This window comes from Primulina eburnea, chromosome 9, assembly GCF_022965805.1.
Source record: "Primulina eburnea isolate SZY01 chromosome 9, ASM2296580v1, whole genome shotgun sequence".
Classification (NCBI taxonomy): Eukaryota; Viridiplantae; Streptophyta; class Magnoliopsida; order Lamiales; family Gesneriaceae; genus Primulina; species Primulina eburnea.
In genome coordinates, this window is record NC_133109.1 from 18692398 (window position 1) to 18701130 (window position 8733).

General features: G+C 42.2%; 1 non-coding gene across 1 annotated transcript; it reads left to right on the forward strand.

Annotated features, from left to right (window-relative positions):
* Positions 1-7632: 7632 nt before the first annotated feature.
* On the forward strand, positions 7633-7738 carry LOC140842184 (small nucleolar RNA R71). The gene has a single exon (XR_012120317.1). It is a non-coding gene; the product is annotated as a small nucleolar RNA R71 (small nucleolar RNA).
* The last annotated feature ends 995 nt before the right edge of the window (positions 7739-8733 follow it).

Sequence of the window (8733 nt, forward strand, 5' to 3'; positions counted from 1 at the left end):
CGTTTGTCCGGCCATTTTCCTGCAAATTCGTCATGCCCGAGTGAGATATGATAAAATGCAAATGTTTACCTAAAATGAACAAAATGTGATTGAAATAGACGTATGCACAATGCAAAACACACACAGACTAATGCAATAAAACACGTAAAAACCACACCTATCAACCCCCTCATACTAACCTTTTGCTTGCCCTCAAGCAAACTAGGTTACAAACCACAACCAAAATACGAAACAAACACAAAATGAAAGAATTAAACTAACGAAACTGACGGTGAAGTAGCAAACCGGTATCTCCTGCCTCAGCGGGTGTTTGAACCACATCCAATTAGTCAAATCACAACATTCATCAATACCCCTTTTAGAGCATCTTAAAGCATTTTGATTTTACCAGAAAGTGTGGTCGTGTGTGTGCTGTGGGTCTCACTAGCTCTTGCTTCAGACAGTTTTGTTTGCAAATCATGTGAGTCACCAAATCGACAATTCAATGCAAGTCTTCCTATCCTGAGTTATGTTTCTAGTTGCGACCAACAAGTGAACACAAAGCGGCGAAATTTCGAGGTTGTACCACAGGATGTAGGGAGTCAATATCATGAGGTTTCAAACGGCTCAAACAAATGGGATGTACACTGATCATTTTCATTATGCACTTGTCAGAATTTTTTCTGACATTCCTCAACGCCTTACATCTCCTTCTATTTAGCCTTGGGATAGGATTTCATCCCTATTTGGCTCCCCCACACCTTACATCCCCCTTTTTTTTTTCTTAGTGCAAAATTTTCTCAAGTGTACTCCCTAAATTTTGAGTATATGGAACGTTTGTTTATTTGGCTTAGGGATAACTCTTGAGGTATTATGCACAGTTGGGACGAAAGTTATTTCGGTAGACTCAAGTGATCTACTCTATTTCATGTCACTGGTCGGTCACGACTGTCAACAAAAATTCACTCAAGTTCGACTTGCATACCATGTTTTTCCAGTTTCTCCCACAGATTCTTAAACTCGACTGTAGTTAACACTACTCATAACACCCACAATGTGTGCATATGGAAATTTTTCAATTCACTGGGGTATTTATAACGAGTGATAAGACTAAGTAGTATGCAGTTCATTCATCCCACAATCATCATCGGCCACCAATTTACTAGTTTCACCATCACTGACACTCATGCAGGACAATTACGAACGTAAACAAATAGAGGACATGGGACGACCCCCTCATACTAGACGTGTGCAATGTCCCCATTGCACAAAAACTCAAAACACAGAAATGCAAACACAAATGCAGACTAATAAACATGAAAGCTAAAAACATGCTAGACTGAAACAACGATAAGAACGAAAGACAGAAAGCGGTAAAGAAATAAAAGTGCAAATAAGGGAAAACAGTAAACTCCCCTAGTCATGTCTCATCCTCATCATGCTCCGGTGGTGGCACTCCTGCGGCATCCCCATGCTGAAAATAATCATACTGGAACTGGAATGGGGGAGGAGGTAGTGGAGTCGGTGGGATGGTCCCTGGGTCAACGCCCCCGTGCACAAGCAAAGAGCGCATCATGGAGTCAAGGTGAGATAAATGGTCTGTGACGTAAGAGTTGAACTGACTCTGATGCGCTTGGAAGGCGAGAGTTTCATCCATCTTATCATTCTGAGTCCGCCTGCGGGGTTGTGGCGGCAGACGGCGTGGGACGGCAGTGCTAGATACACCGGCTTCCTCCTCCTGAGTGGGGAAGTCCGCCCGTCGTTTCGCTCTTTTTCTCTGTTCATCCTCCTGAAAAATTGGCTTCATCGGTTGAAGCCACTCCTCGTCATCCCGGAAAAGTACCCCAGCCCGTGCACACAGTTCGGATAGGATCGTCGGAAAGAAAAGCGATGTGGCTGTTGTGAGCACTCAGCATGATCTGAGATGTTATCAGTCTGCCCACATTGATGCTATATCCTTGGGTCAACGCAAATAGTAGCACCGCTCTTTCCTTTTGGGCTCAACAATCAATGCCTGATAGTTGGAGTCGTCAACCTCCGCTGTTTTTAGGAGGGCGTTAATCGTAGCCGAATCAAACGGTACAAGCTTGCCTCTAACAAAAGCTCTCCCATCAGTTCGCTCACAAGCATTTGCATAAAACTCCCTAACTACCGACACCACTGTAGCTTGAGGGTGCTCACTAAATTTTTCCCATCCCCTTCGATCCAAGTCCACAAGGGGCTCTAAATATCTATCCTCAAATTGGCGACGAAATCCCCTTTCGGGAATGGGGTTTCGGTGAAGCTTTGCATGATCATATCTATTCCGAGCCGCCTCACTTACAAAGCAGGTTCTATCAAACGAAGAAGAGGAAGAGGAATAACCGGGGTTACCTCTTTGCTTCTTGGGAGCCATTGTGTTTGAAGAGTTGAAGATGAAGATGCTGGCCGGAGAAGACGACCCGATTGATGGAATATGCGTGTGTTCCTACGAAGAGATTTCACCTTGCCAATGAGTTGAGGAGGAATCGACAACCTGCACAAGAAAATCGGGAAAAAAAATTGAGAGGAGTTAGGGATTTGGAGAGGGAGATTGGGATTTTTCGTGCAGAATAAAGAAAGGGGAAAGGGGTTTCATCTTTTAAAAGTAGTCGCGCTCGAGCGGTAAAAAACTACCGCTCGAGCGCGAACCTCTTTGGAGTTTTTGTCCAGAGGTAAGCGCTCGCGCTCGGGCAGTAGAAAACTACCGCTCGAGCGCCAACCTCTCGGGAATTATTATCCCGAGGTAGGCGTTTGCGCTCGAGCGGTATAAAATTACCGCTCGAGCGCGAACCTCTCTGCCCATTTCATTTTTTTTTTATTTTTTTTTAATAAAATAAAACAAAAGCAAGAGAAAATAAATACATGGACACGAAAGAAAATTTAAATCAAATGCAAGAGAGGGGGAAGACAAGTAGTTTTCAATTTATAGTCGAGAGCTTGACTGTCGGTCCGTCTCAGTTCGGCATGTCTTGGAACCTGGTGATTCCAAGTTGTAGCTCAATTCTGCCACCCATGTAGTGCTTCAGGCATTGGGCATTGACCGTAAATGTCCCATCCTTCCCATCTTTCAATTCTACAGCTCCTGATGGATAAACTTTCGAGATCAAGAATAGACCGGACCATCGTGACTTCAATTTTCCGGGAAAAAGTCGCAACCGGGAGTTGTAGAGTAGGACACTTTCACCTTCTTTGAATTCTCTCTCGATGATCCGCTTGTCATGGGCTTTCTTCGTCTTTTCCTTGTAGGTTAGTGCGAGATCATATGCTAGATTTCGGAACTCCTCCAACTGATCTAGTTGAAGCAAACTTCGTTCACCTGCATCAGTAAAGTTAAAGTTTAGTGCTTTTGTTGCCCAATATGCCCGATGCTCTAATTCGACAGGTAAGTGACATGCTTTACCAAACAATAATCTGTACGGTGTCGTGCCTATTGGTGTTTTGAACGCAGTTCTATATGCCCAAAGAGCATCATCTAACCTCACCGACCAATCTTTCCGACTCACACCTACCACTTTTTCCAAAATCCGCTTAATTTCTCGGTTAGACACTTCCACTTGACCACTAGTCTGGGGGTGATAAGGGGTGGATATCTTATGTGTGACACCGTATTTGCTCAAAAGTTTTTAAAAGAGTTTGTTGCAAAAATGAGTGCCACCATCACTGATGATTGCTCGTGGTGTTCCAAATCGGTTAAAAATGTTTTTCTTTAAAAATTTTAAGACCACTTGAGCATCATTAGTGGCGTACGCTTCTGCCTCTACCCACTTAGACACATAATCCACCGCAACCAAGATGTATTTTTTCGTGAAAGAACTAGGAAACGGTCCCATGAAGTCTATCCCCCACACATCAAAAACCTCACACTCAATGATATTATTTAAAGGCATTTCATGACGGTTAGAGATGTTACCTGACCGCTGGCATTTATCACAATGGAGAACATAAGAACGAGCATCTTTAAAGAGGGTTGGCCAATAAAAGCCACATTCAAGTACCTTGGAAGTCGTCCTTGTTGGTCCGAAATGACCACCTACCTCACGGTCATGGCAATGGTTGAGAATTTGATCGAACTCTTCCTCTGCAACACACCTTCTTATCATGGCATCTGCACAAATTTTGAACAAAAAATAGTATTTCACGTCAGAAAAGAATTTCTTTCGTTGGTGAAACGATAGGTTTGGTGGAGGTGTGCCTGTGACAAGAAAAAAGTTAGCGAAATTTGCATACCAAGGACAATTTATCACCTCAAATAGTTGCTCATCAGGGAACCAATCATTGATAGCATGATCGACAGAATCATCACAAATAAACTCTAGTCTAGACAAATGATCCGCCACAACGTTCTCAACACCCTTCTTATCTTTTATTTCTAAATCAAATTCTTGTAACAATAAAATCCACCGAAGAAGGCGTGGCTTTGCATCTTTCTTAGCAAGTAAATACTTAAGTGCAGAGTGGTCGGTGTAAACAATGACTTTGGACAAAACAAGATATGAGTGAAATTTGTCAAGTGCAAACACTACTACAAGTAACTCTTTTTCAGTGGTGGCATAATTTAATTGTGCTTCATCTAGAGTCTTACTTGCATAGTATATAGTGTGGAATACCTTGTTCCGTCTTTGGCCGAGAACAGACCCAACCGCAGTATCACTGGCATCGCACATGACCTCGAAGGGCAGATCCCAATCCGGTGCCACCAAGACAGGAGCCGTCACCAAGCGCACCTTCAACTTCTCGTAGGCCTGTAAACAGTCAGAATTAAAATCAAAAGACACATCTTTCATAAGTAAGGAAGATAAAGGTTTGGCAATTTTTGAAAAATATTTGATAAACCGCCGATAGAAACCGGCGTGGCCTAAAAAACTTCGAACTCCCTTTATTGAAGATCGTGGTGGTGGGTTCTTGATGACTTCTACTTTCGCTTTGTCCACCTCAATCCCTTGTTCCGAAATCTTGTGCCCTAGGACAATTCCCTCTTGTACCATGAAATGACATTTTTCTCAATTTAGCACCAAATTCGTCTCCTCACATCTCAACAACACCACCTTCAAGTTCTGCAAACAGTCATCAAAAGAAGGGCCGAAAATAGAGAAGTCATCCATAAAAATTTCAAGAAAAATTTCTATCATATCATGGAATATAGCGGTCATGCAACGTTGAAATGTGGCAGGGGCATTACAAAGACCAAACGGCATGCGGCGAAAAGCGAAAGTTCCATAAGGACAAGTGAAAGTGGTTTTCTCTTGGTCCTCAGGTGCAATGGTGATTTGATTATACCCCGAATACCCATCTAGAAAACAATAAAACTCATGACCCGCTAACCTCTCCAGCATTTGATCAATAAAGGGAAGGTGGAAGTGGTCTTTTCGGGTGGCATCATTCAATTTCCTATAATCAATGCACACACGCCATCCCGTAACAGTCCTGGTGGGTATTAGTTCATTATTATCATTCGTGATCACAGTAATCCCACCTTTCTTTGGCACACACTGAACCAGACTTACCCATGCACTATCAGATATAGGATAGATAATACCTGCATCGAGAAGCTTAATCGTTTCTGCCTTTACTACCTCTTGCATCTTTGGATTCAATCTTCTCTGAGGTTGCACAAGAGGTGATTACTTGTCTTCCATCAAGATCTTGTGCATACAGACTGATGGATTGATCCCTTTGATATCCGCCACCTTCCACGCAAATGCACCCTTGTGCGCTTTCAGAACCTCCAACAATTTGTCTTCCATCACATATGTCAAAGTAGCAGAAATAATGACAGGTAAAGTGTTATTCTCACATAAGTACACGTACTTGAGGTGTGGAGGCAACGGCTTTAGCTCAAGTGTCGGTGGCTCCTCGATACTTGACCTTTGAGGGGTCAAATCTCTTCGTTCTCCTAGATCCTCCAGTCGCATCCTTATTGGCTTTCTCCATGGATGGTTGGCATTAAAGTGTGCCACTATTTCAGCTTTTTCTTCATCCAATTCCTCTTCTCCCAATTCAGTAGTGATGGTGGCCTCCAAAGGGTCCCTAAGAGCATCCTGCACATAGTGAGATACAAGAGAGTCAAAAGCATCAATTCTAAAACAACTATCAGAATGCAGTGTGTGCTTAAGTGCATTAAAAACATCAAAAGTAATCTCTTCCTCGCCCATTCTCAATCTCAACTTCCCTTCTTGCACATCAATAAGTGCCTTGCCAGTTGCAAGGAACGGTCTCCCCAAAATTAGAGGCATCTCTGTATCCTCCTCCATGTCGAGAACCACGAAATCCGCAGGGAAAATGAATTTGTCCACTTTCACTAGCACATCCTCAATCACTCCGCGGGGATACTTGACAGATCTGTCAGCCAGTTGCAAGGACATCCTCGTCGGCTTAGGCTCTCCTAACCCAAGTTTCCTGAACACAGACAATGGCATAAGATTAATACTTGCACCAAGATCACATAACGCTTTATGAAAAACAACATCACCAATCATGCAAGGAATAGAGAAACTCCCTGGGTCTTTGAGTTTCGGTGGGATTTTGTTTTGCACCAAAGCGGAGCAATTTTCAGTTAAGTTCACTGTCATGTGATCCTCCAACTTCCTCTTATTAGCTAAAATGTCCTTCAAAAATTTAGCATAACTAGGCATCTGAATTAAGGCATCGGCGAAAGGAATATTGATATGCAATTGTTTAAATACCTCAAGAAACTTACCGAATTGTGCATCTAGTTTTGCTTTTTTAAGTGCTGCAGGGAAATGAGGAGGTATAACAATTTTAGGTTGTGCAGTGGGTGCTAGTGTGGAGTTAGAGGACTTACCTTTAGATGTCGCAGTCTGCTCATCCAATGTTTGAGTTTTCTCCTTCACTCTTGACTCCAGAACTTTTCCACTCTTCAAGTCAATGGCCTTCACTTGCTCTTTAGGATTAGTCTCGGTGTTACTTGGCAAGGTGTCTGGCTCTCTACTTGCTACCATCTTTGCCAACTGACCAATCTGATTTTCAATCCCCTTTATCGATGCATCCTGATTTTGAAGCCTCGTTTCAGTGGATGAAATAAACTTAGACATCATTTGCTCCAAGTTGGACTTTTCTTCTCTAGGAGGATCGGATCTGTACATCGGTTGTTTCCCATATTGTTGTCCTCCTTGCGGTCGATTCTGACTGTTTTGACCGCCCCATGAGAAGTTGGGATGTTGCCTCCACTCAGGATTGTAAGTGTTCGAATAAAGGTCATTCCTCGGGCGGTTTTGGACTCCCACTTGATTCACCGGTACCTCATTTGGCACATAGAACGGGTTGTCATCTTGACAATCTTTCACATAGTGTTCTCCTCCACACTTTTCACAGAATATCTCTTGAAGACGCATCGCCGTGCCACCCACATTCAAGTTGTCTAATTTCCTGTTTAAAGCATCAAGTTGTGCAGTAATAGCAGAAAAATCAGTTACGTGGTGAACTCCTGCACTCCTTCGCTGGGTATTTCTTTCAGATTGTGGATGAAAGCTGCTAGCAGCCATCTCCTCCAGTAACTCGTATCCTTCTTCCGCAGTCTTCCTCAACAGGTTTCCACATGCAGCAGCATCTATCATAGTACGGTTAGGAGTAAGCAAACCATAATAAAATGTTTGAACGACTAACCCAAGTGGTAATTCGTGATGTGGGCATCTTCGTAGTAGATCTTTGAAGCATTCCCATGCCTCATATAGAGATTCCTGATCGAATTGAGCAAATGTTGTAATGTCTTCCCGCAGCTTCATGGTCTTTGATGGAGGAAAGTATTTAAGGAGAAATGCTTTCGCCATGTCCTCCCATGTAGTGATCGACCCTACAGGCAAACAATTTAACCATACTTTAGCTTTATCACGTAAAGAGAAAGGAAACAAACGCAACCTGACAGCATCATCAGAAACTCCATTGAATTTAAAAGTATCGCAAATTTCAAGAAAATCTGCGATGTGCGTGTTTGGATCATCTACTGCAGTTCCTCCAAATTGGACTATGTTCTAAATCATCTGGATTATAGCTGGCTTGATTACAAATTGATTTGCCCGCACGATAGGCCTCACAACACTAGGGCGTTCACCTTCCAAGGAAGGCTGAGCATACTCTAGCATCGGTATGCGGCGTGGTATCTCAACTTGTCTATTTTCACGTTGTTCCTCCTCACGATCGTTCACTTGCCTCTCCATCAGTTCTTTTAGTCTCTGCTGTTGTCTTCTCCTGCGGAAAGTTCTTTCAATTTCAGGATCGAGTTCAAGCTCCACGTCAAGTGACTTTGGCATGCACTAGACAAGATATCTGAGATAAAATATGGAGTGTTAGCTCAAGAGAAATAAAATAATGCTAAAGAAAATAACTAAAAATAAAATTGTAGATTAATAGTCCCCGGCAACAGCGCCAAAAACTTGATTGAGCAAAACTTGCACTGTGATATTCTCAATAAAAATATGTTTTTATATGCTCAAAATGTAATCGCAAGTGCACGATGTCAAGTAATAGAATAGTGTACGTGAGTACGAGTATCGTTCCACTGAAGACTGTGTTTAACAATTATTATTCGAATTATTAAACTTTAGCAACGAAAATTGAATGATTGTTTAAAACTAATAAAATTTAATAAAACTAAATAAAAAAGTTCAAGAATTTAATGATGAAATATGAATGCTAGATTGATTGAGTAAATTTCAATGATAAATGAATTTGTTGGGAATTCAGGTTCACCTACCCCGTATTAATTCATTAATTCGT